General features: G+C 41.7%; 1 long non-coding RNA gene across 1 annotated transcript in view; it reads right to left on the bottom strand.

Annotated features, from left to right (window-relative positions):
• The window catches only part of LOC138743931 (uncharacterized), a 271,123-nt gene extending 251,057 nt beyond the window's left edge, over positions 1-20,066 (bottom strand). The window contains exon 1 of the long non-coding RNA XR_011345119.1: positions 19,986-20,066. This is a non-coding gene — a long non-coding RNA (uncharacterized lncRNA). The remainder of the gene's footprint in view (positions 1-19,985) is intronic.
• Between the last annotated feature and the right edge of the window lie 713 nt (positions 20,067-20,779).

The following is a 20,779-nucleotide window of genomic DNA, read 5'->3' on the forward strand; positions in this document are numbered from 1 at the left end:
CGAGCTCCAAAAGACACTGAAGCCCTCACCTCTCAAGTGAAACTCTGCTCCTACTCTTCTCTGAATTCTACCGTCCAATAAGCTTTCCATGCCCAACAGCAAGGATCCCTCATCATTGTTCAGCGACATTGCAGCTTTAATGATCCCGACACTGACCTGCAGGCAAGACCAGTGGAACTAGCAGATGGCGGAAAGAAAACAAGACCTAAAGAGCACTGGCGGCAGGAGAATGAACCCGACAAAGTGGCACCCGGCACAGTGGAAGCAGCAGCGAGTGGAGATCACAGTGAGGGGTGGTGAGAAGCATGTGGAATGGAGGGATAGTGGTGGCAGCAGACGGAGCTGCAGGCCAGAACCTGCAATGAAACTAGAGAATGACCAAAAACTGCAGCATAGTGGTAGGGATGTGCATGAGAGGCAGACATTGCAGAGGAGAGAGGAGACGGCATCACAGCAGAGATGGAAGCCATGGAATTTATGATCCTGCTCTCCTAGCCCCAGAAGAAAACAACTCCCGCTTTATGCAAGTGCGCTCTCTTTGATTAAGTGCTGTACAGTTGCTTTGTCTTAACAGTCAAAAGTGAAACATTGCTTTCTCCTCTCCAACATCCACCTAGGCTTTACAGGCTCCTCCACAGACTTGACCTGTGGATAGAGCAAAGCCTTTGGATTGCAACTTCCACCCCTCCCTGAAATTTACTTGGACCATTTCCGCCACATAGATTACAAGATATAGGAGCAGAAGTAGCCCCAGTGGCCTATCGAGTCTGCTCCACCATTCTAATCAGGCCCTGATCCAACCAACCACTCAGCCCTACTCCCTGGCATTCTCCCTTTAACCCTTGGTGTCATGATTAATCAAGTACATCCAACATCCTCACTTCCACAGCCACCTGTGGCAACAAGTTCCACTAACTCATGACCCTCTGTCTATAGAATTTTTTTTCCTGTTTTAAATGGACTCCCTTTTATCCTTGAGTTATTCCTCTTTTCTGAGAATCTCTTACCATGGGAAACATCCTGTCACACCTACTCTATCCAGATATTTCAGCATTCAAATTGCCTTTATGAGGTTCCCCCTCATTCTTCTGTACTCCAGCAAATACTTTTAAGAGCCATCAATCATTCCTCATATGCTAACCCTTTCATTCCTGTTATTATTCTAGTAAACCTTCTCTGAACTCTCTCCAACGTCAGTACATCATTTCTCAAATAATGTACTCAAAGCTGTGCACATACTCCATGTGAGGTCTCACCAGTGCTTTATAGAGTCTCACCATTACATCCCTGCTCTTCTCTGCTATTCCTCGAGAAATGAATGCTGACATTGCAGTTGTCTTCTTCACCACCAACTCAATCTGAAGGTTAACATCTGTCCCTTTTCTCGGCCTCTCCGTCTCCATCTCAGGAGACAACTTATCCACCAACTACCACACCTCACCTCACCCTGTCTCCTGGAAGGACAAAATCTTTTTATCCCTCTGCTTCCGGCACATCTGTTCCCAGGATGAGCAGTTCAACTCCAGAACTTCCACATTGTCCTCTTTCTTCAAGAAACCTAGCTATAAATCTGACTAGACAGAAAATCCTCCTGAACAGGACAAGAATTGGGTCCCCATGGTCCTCACACTTCACCCCATTAGCCTCTGCTTCAGGCTCATCATTCTCCGACACTTCTGCTGACTTCAATGTGATCCAACCACCCACCACATCTTCCTCTCTCCACCTCTTTGCTTCTTGCAGGGATTGGTCTATTTTCAATCTCTTGGGGAACATCAGTGAATGAAGTAGAGACACTACAGGTAATATTGATGCCTCATAGTTCTAGTGACCTGAATTCCATTTTCACCTTCAGTGTTACAAGGAGTTTGCATGTTCTTCTTAGGTATACCACAATCCTCCAAATGGTAGATTAATAGACACTATAACTTGCCCCTAGATGAGGATTTCATTGGCACTTGAGATAGAATGGGTTCCAGGGAAATAAGTAGTCGTGGAACTGAGATTGCCCTGAGAGCTAGCATATCAAATGTACTCCTTCAACATTCTCAGAATACGATGAAAAACTGTGAGAATATAAGTGATAAAATTCGTCAATGTGGCCCTGGGTCAAATGAGGTGAAGGGTAAATGAGGATCAAGACCTCAAACCTGACACAAAAGTCAAAGTCTACAGTCATGATCGCTTCCATAGTTTCTGCTTCTAAGAGCTGAATTTTCTATAGCAAGCATCAATGCACTGGAAAATATCACTATGAAGCTGTCAAATTCACTGGAAGATTAGCCAAACCAAAATTATTGTCCACTCATATGATGACACTCCCAACCATGAGGACACAGTTACACTTAAGTCAGCTAACAAAAGGCACATTTGTCCAAATACCTTGAAACAGATACTCTCTTTTGAGCTCTGTCAAGCAGAGAGATTACCAGGCTGGCTGAGCAAAGCATTCAAAAATAGATACAAGGACTACTTGAGGTTATACGACATGCCTCGTGACACCTGGGGATCTCTGGTCCATCAACTTTCAGAAAGGAGGAGGAGAAGGATTCATGAAAGAATTGGGCATCTTCTGTCCATGCATCAGGAGCACAGGAAAAAAAAACCTAAAAAAAAAGAAGTGGAATGAGGACACAACCTCACAAGCTAACCAGCTGCCTGAACTGTCAATCACCTATCTGTCTCATCTGCGCAAGAGCCTGCAGTTCCCACATTGGCCTCATCAGCCAACTCAACACTGCAAACTCAAAGTGGAAAAGCAAGTCATTCCAAGGAAGAAAAAGCTTCTTCAAGTCAAGTTTATTGTCATCTGATTGAACAAGTACAACCTGATGAAACAGTGTTCTATGGTCATCGGTGCAAAACATGCAGACACACAACCAGACATAACATACATACAGACAAACAAAACATATACAGAACAAGTGTTCATATATACAAATTAATTTTTTTTGTACATTTGAGAGTCTCGGATGGTTAGTGGGAGCAGTTCCTTTGGTCGTTCAGCAGTCTCACTGCCTGTGGGAAGAAGCTGTTCCACAGCCTGGTGGTGCTGGCTCTGATCCTCCTGTATCTCTTCCTCGATAGGAGCAGCTAAATGATGCTGTGTGCAGGGTGGAAGAGGTCCTCAATGAACTTGTGCGCCCTCTTCAGACAACGATCCTGGTAGATCATGTCGATTGGGGGGGGCGAGGGAGACTCCCACGATCCTTGCTACCACTCTTAGAGTTCTGTTGATTTACCCTCGATCCATTTCTCTGCAGCAACTGTAGCACACTGTCATACAGCCGGCCAGGCTGCTCTTGAGAGAACTCCTATAGAAGGTTGACGTAATGGTGGCCGGTAGATTTGGCTGCTTCAGTCTTCTCAGGAAATTCAGTCGCTGTTGTGCCATCCTGACAAATGAGAAGATGTTGAGTGACCACGATAGGTCACTAGTTAAGGGAACACCTAGGAACTTGGTGCTCTCCACTCTCTCTACTACAGAGTTGTTGAAGTGTAGTGGAGGTTAGTCATTCCTCGTCCTCCTGAAGTCCACGATCATCTCCTTTGCTTGTTTACATTGTTAGTCTTGCCCCATTTCATGAGATTTTCCCCCTCCCTGTAGTGCAACTCATCATTGTTGGTGATGAGGTCAACTATTACTGTGTCATCTACAAAGTTGGAGCTGGATCTGGTAAAGCAGTCATGGATCAGTAGCGTGAACAGGAGCGAGCTGAGCACGCAGCCCTGAGGTGAGCCAGTACTCAGCATGATGGTGCACCATGGTCTGCTACCAACCTGGTCAGATGGTAGTCTTTTGGAAGCAGAAACTTTTGGAAATACTCAACAGGCCAGAGCATAGAAAGGGAAGGAAGCATAGTTCACATTTCAGGTCTGTTGGGTCCTTCATGTGACTTGAGTTTTCAAATATTATTGCAAAGCTTGGTGGGTTGAGTGACAAGAAATTAACAACACAAGGTGCCATTTTCCACACTACTTTGAAATCAGTCAAAAAAAGAACAAACCAGCTTATTCCCACCTTCCGGTGCAAGAAACTGCAGGCATTCCTGCGGATTTTGTTTCTTTGAACAATGCATTAGTGTGATCAAATCTTACTGACGTTAATGTTGACACAAAGATCGATCAGAACAGAAAATAAATGGAGGAGCAAAATCTTAAGTTAAGAAAGATAATGATACTGAGCTGGCCAGAAACGTGAAGAGATTTGGAGTGGGTTGAATAAGTGGATGGATAAAAATGCAAATTCTGAAAAGAAATGATGAGGCAATGCTTTTACAACGTGTTCTATTATCTGATTATAAATCTAATTGATGTGAAAGGTCTTCATCATTTGTGAGAAAGGCAAATGTTCTCATTGTGAGCCATTACAATCAGGGCCTGCCTGGAGTAAACAGCTCTGATCCAGTGTGGGTCTGCACAATTGCGTGAAGCTATAGTGGAATAATTTGCTTCTCATCCCATCCTTCAGCTTTCTGAGATTCTTCTATTTTTCTGAATACAGTTGAACATCAAAATGAAAATATTTTAAAGGTTATAAATTTTTAGAAAATAAAACGACTTGACAGCTTGCACACTTGCAGGCCAGTCAATTTTTCTAAATTGAATTACTGAGAGCTTCAAATCATTCCTCGATGGCTAGCAAAGCATGTGAAGCATCAGAAAAGTATTTAACAGTCTGATACCCTTCAGATTCCAGATCTATTGCCTTCACAATACAACTTCAAATGCCAAGCACAGTAATTCAAGCATCACCTCAGGGCACTGTTCTTGCTGGCATCTTGGTTTGGTTTGAAGCAGCTTTTCAGCACATTGCAGCATGTGCAACTGGTATCTCTGGGATACTACATGCAGGATGTTCTGTGGTTGGAGGAGATGTTTTGAGACACACAGTAAATGAATAAAAGAGACTACCAGTCCCCTGAGCTACTTTCATCTTCCATCACAGGATGTCACCCTTCCCAACGCCTGAAATTCTATGGATGTTGGTGTGACCAGTGTGCCAACACCCTTGAGGAGGTTATTATTGGGGGGGGGGGGGAAAAAACACTTTGTTACATATGTTCCCTGTCTTGAAAATTCTCTGTGCCTGGCAATAGATTTTCTTTGTGTGCCTTCTGGGATTTTCTTGATGACATGTTCTGCAGTTTATAGTGAGCACTCAAGAAAATTAATTTTAGATTGACAAACTGACTCCCCACTGGCACTTTTCCCTCAATGCATAATAGAAGTTTGAAAATATAGAAGCTATTAAAGTAGATATAATTCACGTCCTCGAAAGACATCTGTCTTTTCCATGAAATCCAAGGTAGAGGAAAAAGCGCAAACCAATTTTGCAGAACAATGGGCGACCAAATACGCAAAGAAAAGCAACAAATCAAAGGGTATTTAATTCTTACAGATCACATGAAATAGTGCCTGGCTCATGCCTCACATTAATAATCTGATGCCTTGGAAAAAGATCATGTTATTTTCACTTTGCAGCTATCCGTGCACCTGCCGATAAATCTATTTCTTAGCTATAGATGACAAGGGAATCAGTGCTATCTCCTCGCATTTCACGCAGACAGATAAATTCCTTAAATGTGACAAAGGAGACAAAACTGCTTTTTGAAATCTCATTCAAGGTGCATAGATAAATCTGAAGGATGTGTGCATGATGCAATATGCATGAGCCACTACCTCCATGAGTTTTCCCAAACTAACAATGCGCAGAGACCGTTGTCATTTTCTGAATGTGAGGGAAATACTGATATTGAAATGGATCAACACCACAGATGGGATTGATGAGCAAGAGATATGAGAAAACTGAGAACATCAGGGAATTGCATTTCTAATGTCATAATAAGAAGTGGGGGAGGCCATCAGGGGAATGAAAGGGAGTCTTACAGAAACATGCAACATTTCGGAAAAGATAGGTCAGATAAAGTTGTTTTCTCTGGTCTCTCTCTCTCTATCTCATGGCTCATCCCTTTGCAAGCAAAGATGAACACGGTGCCTTGTAGCTCTTCTGTCCTCACAGGACTTTTGTTCTGTTTTCCATGGAGCTTTAGGCACCATGTGCCGGGGCAAGAACTTGGAGGCAAGTGCTTGCCCAGGACAAACGCCTCCCTCTGGGTCCCACACCACTGGGCCTGGCGGAGTGCGAGGCACAACAGCCAGAGTGATGCGGGATTGCCCCGCTAGGGTCTGTTCCAAGACCATGCTCACTAGCCGTTGTCCTTACGGATCCTTCGCCCACCGAGTTTGCTGCTGCAGGCCACTAGGGAAACAGTTTCCCGCACTCTGTCACAGCTGGCAGACTGACATGTGCTATTTGCCCATAGCTTTCCAGGTACTGATGGCCGGGTGACCCAAGCCCAGTGATTCAGAATGACCTTCCCTAGCCTTTGCCTGAAGAGGCAAAACTTGCAGGGCAGCAGGTGGTCAGTGAGGCTATAACATATCCTCAATATTCAGGAGAACAAGCCAGAGGAAAAGTGAGAATGATACATGTTAGGTCTAGAGTACAATTGCCTTAATGCAATCTGAATAAATACCAGAAAAATGAAGTCCATTGGGATCTCCCAAAAGAGGTTCTCCACTCTCTGGTGAGAGAAAGATGGTTGTGTTGTTATTATTATTGTTGCAGGTCTCCCCAGGATTTCAGGACCAAGTTCTTGCCCCAATCGTTTTCACCGGTAAACATCCTTCCCTCCTGAATTCAAAGTGTGAGAAACAGAAGTAGCTTCACAGATTTTGCTCGAGACAAAAATTGAGAGCAAAGAACATTTATTGTACAACAGTGCAAAGTTGGGTGCTTCCCCTTACCCTGGGAATACACACACATACTGGGGCTCACCCAACTTTTATACAGTTCATTTCAGTGTAGAGGTACCCTCCCCCCCCCTTAACATTCTTCTGCCTCCTGGATTGGTTTGGCATTTGGTAATTCTGTCTGCCTACGTGCATGTAAACTTGAAAGACCATGGGGTATCCTGTCTGGGTCCCATCATGTCATTGTCCTTATTCATGAATCTGCCTTTGTCCTTATTCACACATCTCAACCCCCAGGACTTACTAATTCTGCAGAACTTGCTAATTCTTTCTATCACTATAAGACCCTTATTCTATTATACTTCCATAACCCTTCCTCACACTCTTAACGGAATTCATCCTTATCGGAATTCATCCCTACTCAGCACTTACTTAACTTCCTCTTCATACTAACTTTACTTCCTATCTATCTCTCACAAAAGGAAGATAGGCTCATTGATGATTTACACAATGTTCCCTTCCAATGGCAACTTCTCAGAAAGTGAAGCCATTCCGTCAGCAAAACTCCGCAATGTTCAATCACACCAGTGCCGGATAATTCTAAAAAGACAGATCCACACTAGACGTGTGTGATACTAAATTAGCTTTACTATTTGTAGTAACTTGGTGACTTCAATCAGTAAAATAGTCGCTTGGAGGTTAAGTGAGGCATTTGTATGCATTTTCAATTATTTCCAATACAAGTTCAGTTAATTTAACACATGTACCTATCTTCTTAATGTTCTCTGAAATGTCTATATAAACAACATTCTATGAGATTGATCCTTAATAGCAAAACATTCGTGCCAACATTTGTGCAATGTAACGGTCAACAAAAATGACTGACGCCTAACTCACCCTCCTCGGATCACCCAAATGATGACGTGGGCTGGCGCCTGTTCATAGCAGAATGTGCCAGCCCGGGTTCCAACTGTTCTCTGCCAGCAGTGCATGCAACAACCCAGTCTACGGCGCACATGTTGGCTCTGGTTGTACCCGCTGCTGCTGGGGCCGAGCCAACCATGCACGCGCTGCCGCACTCCTCTCTACTCTGAAAACAGTGCTGGCCTTTGCAAATGTGGCCATCAGGAAGAAGCACCCCGAGACACCGCCGACACCTGTGGCCAAAGTGAGCCTTTGGCTCTTGCAACTATCATCAAATCTCCAAAATCAATATTCCAGGATGCCAATACTGACCAGAATCTTAACTGGGCTAACCATTTATACACTGCAGCCACAAGACTCAGTCAGCGCCTGAGTATTCTGCAGTGTTAACTGACGCTGAAAAATCCAAAGTATTTTCATTATCTATGATGATGAAGTGTGAACTGCTCTCTACTGGCCTGAAAGGGCCTGTTCCATGCTGCAGAACTCTGTTTGATTGCGCATCCTAACCCAAACACCGTCAAGAAACTCCACACCATCCAATTCAAAGAACCATATTCAGTGCTTTCAATGTTGGAAACCATGCCTTCAGAGTTTACAAACATATTGCAGTTATTAGCTGAGGTAACTTCCACAGCCCATCCAAAACTATTAAAGTGACCACAAAGAGAAACAAGGGCAAAAGGCTCACTGGAACGATAACACATAAGTTCCTCCACAGTCATACTCACGGCAAATTGAAATATATTATTTCTTCATATTTATTGGATCTAATTCCTTCATGACCCTATCTGCACCCACAGAAAAGGCTCAACGCCATATTCTCACAGGAAATTAAGTAGATTGCCAATAATGTGACACCCACATTCCTCACAATGCCTTAATGAAGGGCTCAAGCCTGAAATATTGGTTATGCATTTTAATCTTTGCTATATAACGGATACTGCTTGACTTGCTGGATTTCTTCAGCTTTGTGTTTTTACTTCAACCACGGTGTCTGCAAGTTTTTGTGTTTAACTTTTTAATTAAAATAAGTTGTCTGTAGCAGAGCAAAGGAGAATGTTTCTGTATTCATTACTTTAAATGTCCCATCAGGAATATCACTGACAACATTTTGAACCTTTGCCTCTATGATACACAAGACAAGTTCTAACAACGCCGACTCTTTTGCAGAAATATACAGCGTTGATCATTTTATGTTTCTGCAATTAAAGTGAATGAAGAATTTCAAGGTGCATATAGTGCAATCATAACCATTTCTCCATCTTTATTCTTGAGATCCCTCTCATGCCTTCAGGGTTGTAGTAAAGCTCGTCTGCTCAGCAATGCGTTTTTGTTTGCCGTCCCTTATCATGCTTCACTCTGCGGGATCCAAATCAGAATCTGTTTTCAATCACAGGATAAGTGCAATTGAACTGAAAAAAATATACAGAGGGGATTTCCAAGAGCATTATGCGAACAGGAAACCTATAAGCTATGTTTGTTTTCTCTGAAACAGAGAAGGCTGAGGGGAGACTTTAATAAGATGTATAAAATTATGAGCAGCCTGATAGAGTACATATGAATGATCCATCCTCAGCGATGGAATGACCATTTAAACCAGTGGCTCTCAACCTTTTTCTTTCCACTCACATACACTTGAAGCAATCCCTATGCCATCTGTGCTCTGTGATTAGTAAAGGGTTGCTTCAAGTGATATGTGAGTGGGACAGAAAGGTTGAGAACTACTGCTCTAGACCCAATTGTTACTGAAATATTTTCCTTGAGAAAAATTGTTGTTGGCCCATTTCCTTTGGAGTTATGAAACCATGCACATAACGAGCCAATTTGGTACGATTAAAACAGTGGTTCTCAACCTTTTTCTTTTTCACTCACATACCACCTTAAGCAATCCCTTACTAATGGCAGAGCACCGATGGCATAAATAATACTTAAAATGGTATGTAATTGGAAAGAAAAAGGTTGAGAACCACTGGCATAAACCAAGCACAATAGAATAAAAGGAATCTGTAGACAAAATGGTCAGCTTTTTTTCTCATTCAAAGATGATAGGGATCTGAAATTCATTGCCTGAAAGAAAAGAGGAAGAAACCCTTATCCCATTTTGAACATGTTTGAATGTTTATTTGAAGATTCATGCTTGTGTGATGGATTATATCATATTTTATATTGTATATAGACATTTCTTTTGAAGGAGATAGATTGTGGGGGCAGTGTAGGTCACAAATACAAACATGTCACAAAACAGATCTCATTTAAAATGCCAGAGCTCTGTTCAAGCCGGTTATCCAGGGTCCGAGTGCCTTTGAAAAAACTTTGACAAGTGCCTATAGAGACTTCATAAGTAGGTGCTAATTGGACATGGTGTGGAGTAATGAATTATTGTTTTGAAAGCAACAGGTGAACGGATTTAGAAGATTGGGTCCAGTGCCGCAATCCGTCTGAATGCAGCTTGCTGTTCTAAGAAGGTCATGTGGTTTTGCAAGCAGAGAGAGAGAAAGATAGAGAGGGAGGGAGTGTGAGAGAGAGAGAGAGAGAGACAGACAGACAGACAGACAGACAGACAGACAGACAGACAGACAGACAGACAGACAGACAGACAGACAGACAGACAGACAGAGAAACTGGTTTCTGCAGCACGGCAACCTGGTAGCTTGTTAAAACCCCATTTTGAAGATTTCTGAGTTCAGCCTGTTAAAACAGCCCATGTGGTCCATACAAGAGGAAGTGGCTGGCTAGAGTGTTTCACCTGAAATAACAAAAACAAAAAGGAACTCTGTAGTGACCTGCAGAAGAAGAGGTTATCGTTTGGAAAACCCTGATGGAGCAAGTTTCTTCGGCAATGAAGTGGCTGATCGGAGGGAATCAATTTGGGTGTGTCCAATGAGCAATGAATCTCTCTCTGAAATCAACGAGAACCTTCCTGAGCGGTAATCAATTACTTTTAAACACCAGAGCTTGGTGAAAATTTCATAAATGTTAAATTCTGTGCACAGTATAAGGATTGCCTGATACTGATGAACTTGGAGGAGTGACAAGTGAGAATGGACTGTGAATCAAAGAACTTTTCTGAACTTGTACAAACATTACATACATATGCACTTAGAATTAGAAGGGGGTTAAGTTAAGTTAATAGTAAAAAGTTAAAGTTTGATCCTGTTTTTATGTTTGAAGAAAATCAAAAATTACTTTTGTTTAAGTAACCATTTGTCTTGGTGAATTCCTATTGCTGCTGGGTTTTGGGAACCTCTGGGCCCGTAACACATGTCCTGTAGTGCTCAAAAGTGAGATTATGTTGTGTGTCGACCTTCATACACAATTGGGTCAATGGTATAATTCATAAATCCAAAAGGGACCTTTAAAAAGTTTTCACACCCCATATATACGAGGCACAGGCTTAGTTGTGCAACTAGTCTGTGTCAATACAGAGTCAAGTAATCCCAATTATTTCCTCCAAGCTCTGTGTAAGTAATGTTTTCACGGTTACCCTGAATGCATCTGCTGAAGCAACAGAAGGGATCTACAATGTAGAACCATCTCCTTACGCTAGATAACCAGAGCACTCTCGGACATTTCTTCCTTCTGGTTGCATACTATAGATTAGTCCACTGGATTCCTCTCCCCTTTGCATTTTATAAAGAAAATTATTTCCTTTCCACATGGGATAAATCGGCTGTCAAGCCAGCTTCACCATTAAACATCACTTTAGGCTGAATTTTTATAACATTAACTTGATTCTTTCATTATCTGAAAATGTATCAGTCTCACTTTACATACACTTATTGACTGGGTCTCTGGAATAAAGAGAATTAATGATTCAATGTTCATTGAAGGATTTTCTTTTCTTCTCATTCCCAAGCAGCAGAGCCATTATCCCAAGACTCTCTCGCCCAAGACAGTGCAACATGAAAGTCTGCAGGCACTGTGAAAATGCTGGACGAACTCAGCCGGTCTCGCAGCATCCATAGGAGGCAAAGATATATAACTGAAATTTCGGGCCTGAGCCCTTCTTCAAGGGATGAATAAGAAGCTGGCAGGTGCTTGAAGTATAAGGATGGGAAGGAAGGAAGGGCAGGGGGAGGAGTACAGACCAATAGACAAAAGATGTTAATTGAATATGAAAAGGAAGACAAGAGAGGAAATGTAAAGATAAATTGATTGGGGGGAGGGTGGGGGGGAGTTAAGCTCTGTGATAGCAGAGCTGGGGAAAAGGAGACAGGGGGAAGAGAGAGAGAGAAAGAGAGAGAGAGAGAGAGAGAGAGCAGCTGAGACTGGACATGACAAGCTGGCAAGCTTGTGGAAAAAAACCATTTTGAAGACAGGCTGTGAGTGCTTAGTTCAGCCTGGTCAAAGCCTTGTGGTCCATACAAGAAGAGAGGACTGGCTGTATGTTTCATTTGAAATAAGTGAAACAGAAAAGGAACTCTGTAGTGACCTGAACGAAAGAGGTTATCATCTGGAAAACTCTGATGGGGCAAATTCCTTCGGCAAGATACTGAAGTGGCTGGTCTAAAGGAATCAGTTTGTGTTCAACGAACAACAAATCTCTCTCTCTAAAAACCAACAAGAACCTTCCTGAGAGAGAGACTGAGCTGGAACAAAGGAGATACAGGGAATGTGTCTCTCGCCAAATATAGAGCTTATTAATATTTTCCTTCTTAAACTTCAAACATCACAGCCAATCCTTTCAAGCTTACCGTCCCAAGTACTGAGCTAATAAACCTTTGTTACACTTTCTCCAAGGTAATTATAACTTCACAGTGTATACAATGGACCTAATGTGGTCTCAATAATTTTAAGTCCAAATGAAGGTCCTTACTCTGATAGTCCAATCCTCTTGTGAAAAGACCAAGATACCAAATGTGTTCATATTTGCATACTGTATCAACGTAACTTTATGGACAAGGTAATTAAAATCCTCTGACCCTCCTGGCTTGTATTCTCCTTTTTCTTAGTCCTGACAAAGACGACAATTTGCACTTCTCACCTCATATTCCATCTGCCACTTTCCTATCCGATCGCGTAACCGGATAATATATACCCTTTTGCAGCCTTTTTAAATCCAGTTTACTTTTGCACCTAGCTTTGCTGTCAGAAAGCTCTGGTTACTTCATTTCCCTGCTCTCATTTGTCATTAATATAACCTGGCTAAAGCAACCTAAACCCTGATTCTTGTGATTCTGCACATTAGTACATCTTGCGAGCTTAAAAATCCTCATGTAACATCTGTCGTGCAAGAAAGATACTGAAAACGAAACCGTAGGCCTTTTATCCTATAATATATCATTGAGAAGTGCTTGGATTGATTATTTTTGATGGATCGGACATTAAGAAAATCATAAAAATGAAGCAGAATGAACATGGTTTATGAAATGAAGATTATTTTTGACAAATTTATTAGTGTTTTAGCATTTAACAAGTGATGTGGATGAAGAGATTCTAGCAGGTTTATTGTATTTGGATTTCCAAATGACTTTCAGTAAGTTACCACATAAAATCTAAGAGGCTTTTGGGGTTCATGCAGCAGCGGAGTGAGAGGACTGGTCAATTAATATAACAAGTATGTGGCCACGGGGATTAGTGTGGGAGCACAAATATTTCCAATTGGCATTAATAGCCTTGGTGAGAGTACCGTCTACTTTAAATGTACTGATGATACATTGTCAGTTGGGAAAGTAAGTTATATATTTCCTCTCTTGTCCTCCTTTTCATATTCAATTAACATCTTTTGTCTATTGGTCTGCACTCCTCCCCCTGCTTTTCCTTCCTTCCCATCCTTATACTTCAGGCATCTGCCAGCTTTTTATTCATCCCTCAAAGGGCTCAGGCCCGAAATTTCAGTTATATATCTTTACCTCCTATGGATGCTGCGAGACCGGCTGAGTTCGTCCAGCATTTCCTGTGCCTTGACTATAATCACTGCATCTGCAGAGTTTCATGTTGCACTGTCTTGGTCAACATGATATAAGTAGATTAGTGGGGGAGGGGGGGTGGTAAAATGAGTTCATGGGCAAAACAAAACTTGAGGTGATCCATTTTTGTAAGAAGAGCAGAAAACTAGAACATTGTTTGGAAGGGGAAACTACATAATGCTGCTGAAGGGAGAGATTTGGATGTTCTTGTACATGATGGCACAGACTAGAGGGGCCGAATGGCCCATTTTCTGTGCAGAGGCATTCTATCTCAATAGTGTGTTTTAAGAATAAATTGGATAGGAACATGAATAGGAGAGGCCTGGAGGGTTATGGAATGGGAGCAGGTCAGTGGGACTAGGGAGTTGACAGTTGACACAGATTAAAGGGGCTGATTGGCCTGTTTTCTATGCTATAGTGTTCTACAAATCAAAGAAGCACAGAATTTCAGCATTCAGCAAGCAATTCAGAAGACAAATAGATTAATTTGTACTCCAAAAAAGATGAAATATATAAAGACAAATTTTGCTAAAATATCTGAACCTGTGATTCTCAACCTTTTGTTTTTCTACTCACATACCATGTTAAGTAATCCCTTACTAACCACAGATTAGATGGCATAGGATGTGGTTAGTAAGAGATTACTTAAGGTGGTATGTGAGTGGGAAAAACTGCTGAGAACCACTGATCTAAACCAAGACCACACCTGGAATACTGCATCCAGCTTTGATCTTTTACAAGGAGGTGTTTATACTGTATTTAGAGGAATTCTAAATTCTAAGATGGACAACAGACTTGCCAAGGCAAATAGCGCCTTTGGAAGACTACAAAAAAGAGTCTGGAAAAACAACCACCTGAAGAAACACACAAAGATCAGCGTGTACAAAGCCGTTGTCATACCCACGCTCCTGTTCGGCTCCGAATCATGGGTCCTCTACCGGCATCACCTACGGCTCCTAGAACGCTTCCATCAGCGCTGTCTCTGCTCCATCCTCAACATTCATTGGAATGACTTCATCTCCAACATCGAAGTACTCGAGCTGGCAGAGTCCGCAAGCATCAAATTCATGCTACCGAAGGCCCAACTGCGCTGGGTGGGTCATGTCTCCAGAACGGAGGACCATCGTCTTCCCAAGATCATGTTCTATGGTGAGCTCTCCACTGGCCACCGAGACAGAGGTGCACCAAAGAAGAGGTACAAGGACTGCTTAAAGAAATCTCTTGGTGCCTGCCACATTGACCACTGCCAGTGGGCTGATATCGCCTCCAACCGTGCATCTTGGCGCCTCACAGTTTGGCGGGCAGCAACCTCCTTTGAAGAAGACCGCAGAGCCCACCTCACTGACAAAAGACAAAGGAGGAAAAACCCAACACCAAACCCCAACCAACCAATTTACCCTTGCAACCGCTGCAACCGTGCCTGCCTGTCCCGCATCGGACTTGTCAGTCACCAACGAGCCTGCAGCAGACATGGACATACCCCTCCATAAATCTTCATCCGCGAAGCCAAGCCAAAGAAAAAGAGGAATTCACTCAGTTGACCCCAAGAATTATGGTGGTGGTGGGGGTGGGTGGGGGGATGTTATTATCGAAGGAAGGTTAGTTTTCTATTCACTGGGGAATGTTAGAATGGAACATAAGATTCTGAGGAAGTTTGAGAATGCTGAGATGTTTCTCCCTGAGAGGAAAAAAAAGAGATTTATCATTCAAGACAGAGGAGGACCTTTCTCCTCATAGGGAGTGTGAATACAGAACAAGAGCTACAGAGGAAGTTGAATATATTTAAGGCCTAAACAAACAGAATTGTCTGGGTAGGCAGGAGTATGGAGAATTATGGGGAACAAGCAGGAAAGTGGAAATGAGGACAAATTCGGCCATGATGTGGCTGAACAGTGAAAAAGACACACGAGGGTTGCCTAATTGGTAAAATGCGACAGAATCCAGTGGAGTGCAGTGGAGCAGTTGGTTAGCTCATCATTTTGCCACTCAGCAGGTAACAATCTCATTCTCTCCCGTCTCCCCACCTTTCAGCCTCTCTAGCGACATTTCCTTCCAATGGGGCGGTGGGGGGGGGGGGGGGCGAATAAAATTGGAAATTAAATTTTGACAAAGTGATTTAGTATAAGAAAGGAAACTCAGAGACAGTTATGGCAAGAAAGACCAATGAATCCCAGGAACGGTTTCTGCTTGCCAAACAAGATGAAGTAGATCTGACATCAACACTGTCACGTGGTCCAAAAAAAGTTTTATCTTGTCAACAACCTGGGTCAAAGTGAAGGCAGATGAATGATTTTGCTATATATAGCACATTAAAAATATAAAATCTCACCCTATGTGTGATGAAAGTGAAAGAAATATAAGGAGCCCATGAATTTTAGAAGCATTTCAAAAGGGTTTCTTTCCCAAAATCAAGTTTCATTTGACAGGCATGACAGAGTCTAAGGATGAAAGGTTGCAAAATCTTTGGAATGGAAAAACAACTTTCAAACAGATTGTTACCCAATCTAATCAAGTCAGGTAAATGGTAACAGCAGCAGTAAAATTGGCAAAGTAATAACACACCATTTGACAAAAGTGAGCACCTTTTACATTGGCAATATTTATACACCTCGAAGCAGTTGTGAGTGATAAAGTTTCGAAGTACATTAGCTTGTCTTCAATTTACCAGTGAAACTATATTGGTCAAGTTTTATTCTTGCAGACGAATCAAACTGTTTTCAAGAATTACACCATCATTTGAAACACTGGGACCACCTGGAGTGCGTAATCTGATTCTCCACGGAACTCAGAAGCAATTTTTAGATCAATCAATGCTCTGAGCTACCATATTTGAAAAGCATACGACTATCAGCCAGGAAGAGAATAACATTAACAATTATGCATTTCTCCCATTTACTTTATTGTTCTCTTAAATGATGATCTCAGATACCCAGAATATTTTGGCAATATTCAAAATCTGAACAAAATTACACTTCAGCACAGACAAAGTCTTTGCTAGCAGCTTGCATTTTGATTTTTTAACATCTACAAATATTTTCCTTTTCTGTATTTCACTTGGCTTCATCGCAAAATCCAGCAAATCCTTTTTCTGCACTCAAATGTCCAAAAGGAGGGAAAAAAAAGCAATTAGAGGAAGATTAGCAGAGAATCTGGAGGTGGAATCTTATTCCCCAAAAGTTGGTGCTGAAATATAATTAGAGCTGTTTGAACAGATTCCATGAGCTCTATACTTAGATAGCAACATACATTATTTTGGCATCTAATGACATAAAGAAAATCTCTGTTGGCTGTGTTGAAACACCACTGCACTAATTCAATGAAATGATTAAGTTTCTTCAAAAGTAAGCTTCGAGCTCAAAGTTAAGTTTAGTTCCGGAGCAGAACAATCAGTCTACAATACCTTGTAATATAATTCTGAGTGAGTTTGCTGAGATGATGTTTCCCTCATGGGAAAATCATAAATTAAGTGGCACAATAAGGAGAAATAAGAATTAAGGAGTTTCTCCTTTCAAGGGGATTCTGAATCACTGTAATTCTCCATGCTCGAGAGTTGCATGGTGAGACATTGAATATATTCAATATGGTGACAACCCGATTTTTGGATCTAGAGTAAGCCGCTTGATCATTGCCTGAGGCACAGCTGTCCCTATGTTGGCAAAAATATGTCTGCTCCATGGACATATTCTGGTCGACACCTTCAGATTAGTTTTTCCTACCTCAACACATATACAACTGCAAGTTGAGTACAAAATGTATGAGGAGGTATTTTGTCATCTGTTTGAACATTGGACATAGCAGCACAATATAGTTCCTTTGGCCCATGTTGTTGTGTCAATCTATATAAACCTGCTCAACAATCGAAACCTTCCCCAACTCACACCATAACCCTCCGTTTTGCTTGCATCCATGTGCTTGTCTAAGAGTTTTTTAAAACGTCTCTATTGTGCCATCCTTCACCACCACCCCTGGCAATGCATTCCAGGCACCCACTACTCTCTGCATTAAAAAAAAACTTTCCCCCTGAAACATTCCTCCCCTCACTTTACATAGATGTCCTACTGTCACCCTGGGAAATGAATTCTGGCTGTCCACCCTATCTGTACCTGCCATAATCTTGTAGATCTCTATAAAGTTACCTCTCAACCTTTGCTCCAAAGAGAAAATTCTTATCTCTGTGCCTTGCCATATTAGACACATTCTCCAATCCAGGTCCTGGTAAATCTTCCATGTTCCATCTCCAAAGCTTCCATGTTGAGTCAGGTGATGCTGATTGTATAGGCAAGCTGTTAGATGTAGGTATGAGTTTTGCAGCAGGGTGAATCTGGTCAATGTTTAATGCAGGGTGTCAATATGGGATGTGTGTCCTAAGGGGTAGTGACTTTTAGAAGGTGACAATGAGGGTGTGGTGCGCTGTTAGCCAGAATCAGACATGCACAAGGTAAAGACTGTACAACAGGCTAACAGCGCACCACAATTTAATCCACAAAGTTTTCCACAGAGCCAGGCTGGCTGTAACTGCAGTAACTCTGAGTGAGCTTCGGGAGACCAGCACAGGCTTATATCCAGAGGGTGATTGACAGTCGGCCAGGTGTTGTCCTGTCCCCTTACACTCCAGCAGGTACAGAGGTTGCCCCCTGCAGTAGGCCATTGGTGTACCACTACAGAGGGTGGATTGAATAATATCCAGGTTGGCTGGAGAAGTGGGTGGGTTATTATTGAGATGCATTCATCTGCCTGTATATTCTATTGAAACATTGCATTCTGGAATTTCTGGTACTGAATGGCAGAATTATCAGCTCTCACCATCTTCTGAGCATGTGTCTGGAATCCTCCCAGCCATATTCAATGACTTTTGTTTTGATCAATAACTTTCTTGAACTTAATATAATCGGTGCTACAATCACAATATTATGCATTGTCCTTTCTTGATGAAAAATCGGACTATTAAATCAGTCAACCATAGCACTTTAATTTGCACATAAAAGCAGTGGTAGGAACAATTCAGACATATGGGTACAAATCCTATCAAAAGAAACATGGAATTTAAATTTGGTTTTTAATCTGAAATAAAAGCAGCCATTTCTTGGTGGTGTGATGATAGAGTGCTAGTGACACTCCTGACCACTAGAGGGAGTCAGAGACTAGTTTGTGGCAGCTTCGGTTGGATTCAAGATGGATGCCTCCACAAGGTCTTGAGTCTATAGCTCATAAAGGATAGTTGTTTTAAAAGAAATGTCTCTTTAATAATAAGAAACATCACAGGTGGGGCCTCAAAACTGTCAGATTCTGATAAAATCTCATCTGTTATTTTAAGATCTTTTCAGAGAAGAAATTTGTCACCTTTACCCTATCTGGCCCAAATGTGACTCTAGATGCCCATCAGTGTGATTGACCTTAAAATGTTCTCTGTAACAGGTAGTCATTTTATAATCTGTCAATGTTAAAGTTTAAAAGAAACAACATAACGTTCTCACTCAGTTTGAACTGAGAACATCAGATACAGAGCAGCATTATTGATTAAATTTCAATTTAGGTTGGATATTATAAATGATCTTTCAAGAGTGACCCAAACTGCCAAAGTTAGACTCTTGGTAGAGCTCAATAAGTTAAGCAAATATTGTTTAATACTGTACAATCTTCTCCAGGGTGAATCCCAGCAGCATCTATTTTGGATATTCAGTTTTGTCATGCTAAACTAAATATTCAATTAATAGTGAATGCTCAGGACCTAAGATTTCATTGGCTTTAACAGAAATATTGGATTCAGGTGAAAAGCATTTAATTTCACAAAATATTTAATTCATTGTAACGACACACCATGGCTATGTAGACCTGCAACCAGAAGAAGATTAATCTTTGCAGCTTATTCTTATTGCATAACATCCTTCAATACAATTACATCGTTTAGAAGGTATACTTTGCAAAAATTTTGAAGAGGCATCTGATCAGAGGCCATCATATATTGTCAAACAAATTTTAAAGTCCAGTTGTGTATTTGTCAACCCAAATAATATCAAGATTCTCTTTATAGGAATTCAACATGATGTATTCACTTATAGAACAATTGTTCAAGGAGTGAAATATTCCTCTTCAACAAAAGCAATGCAAATGAATGGAACAATAAAACCAAACCATGCTCACAAAGTTTCCCCGGAAGTGAAAATTTGCAAGGGAAGGGACCTGCAACACAATCTATAGGCATTCCTAATCATAAATTATGATTATGCAGAATCAGACAGCTTTCACTGCACAAGACCAATCATTTATTTGGTGGCTGAACAAATGGCCACATATCCAACCACATACTGTATTTCTTTACACCATCAGAAGATTCATTCGACTTCTTTTTTTTTCTCCCCCCACAACTGGTGAAAATAAACAAGGTGCCCCTACCTGACTTTGTGATTTCTCTGTTAGCGATGGTGAATTGACAGCAGCTTTGAGTACCCTTGTGAGTTATGCCATCATCTCCCTGCAAGACAGTATTATTGATTAGTATTACTTCAAGGTCTTTACCTCAAGTGCAGAATTAGGATTCATTCTCATTCCTTTTGAACTTCTGCATTTCCAATAAATTACACTGGTTTCTGTGAATAAATTTTATACCCTTAAATAATCTTTGATTGACAGAAGGGACATAGCTACAATAAATATCAAGTAAAAGTAGCAGTATCATTTTTAGATCATTTGCTTAACTCTTTCAGAAACAACAACACTGATATTGGGGCAGCAGGGTTGGTGTAGCGGTTAGAGTAACTATTCCAGTGACCGGGAATAGTGTTCGAATCCTGTGCTGTCTGTAAGGAGTTTGCACGTTCTCCCCGTGTCTGCATAGGTTTTCTCCAGGAGAGTTTGCATGTTCTCCCCGTGTCTGCGTAGGTTTTCTCCAGGAGCTGCAGTTTCCTCCCACCATTCAAAAGAATCGGGGGTGCAGGTTAATTGGGTGTAAATTGGACAGTTCTGACTCCTGCTGTATGTTACCATGCTGAATGTCTAAATTTTTAAAAAATTAAAGTTTCAGTACTGTAGTTAAAGGGAAGCCAGCATGAATTTATTAATCGAACTTTTGGGGTCGAATTGTAGAGCCTGATGTCCCCCTCCTGTCCAGAACCCGACGTCCCCGCTCCTGCCCGGAGCCTGACGTCCCTGCTCCTGCCCAAGAGCCCGAGGTGATCTCTTCAATGCGG

This window comes from Narcine bancroftii, chromosome 10 (assembly GCF_036971445.1).
Source record: "Narcine bancroftii isolate sNarBan1 chromosome 10, sNarBan1.hap1, whole genome shotgun sequence".
Lineage (NCBI taxonomy): Eukaryota > Metazoa > Chordata > Chondrichthyes > Torpediniformes > Narcinidae > Narcine > Narcine bancroftii.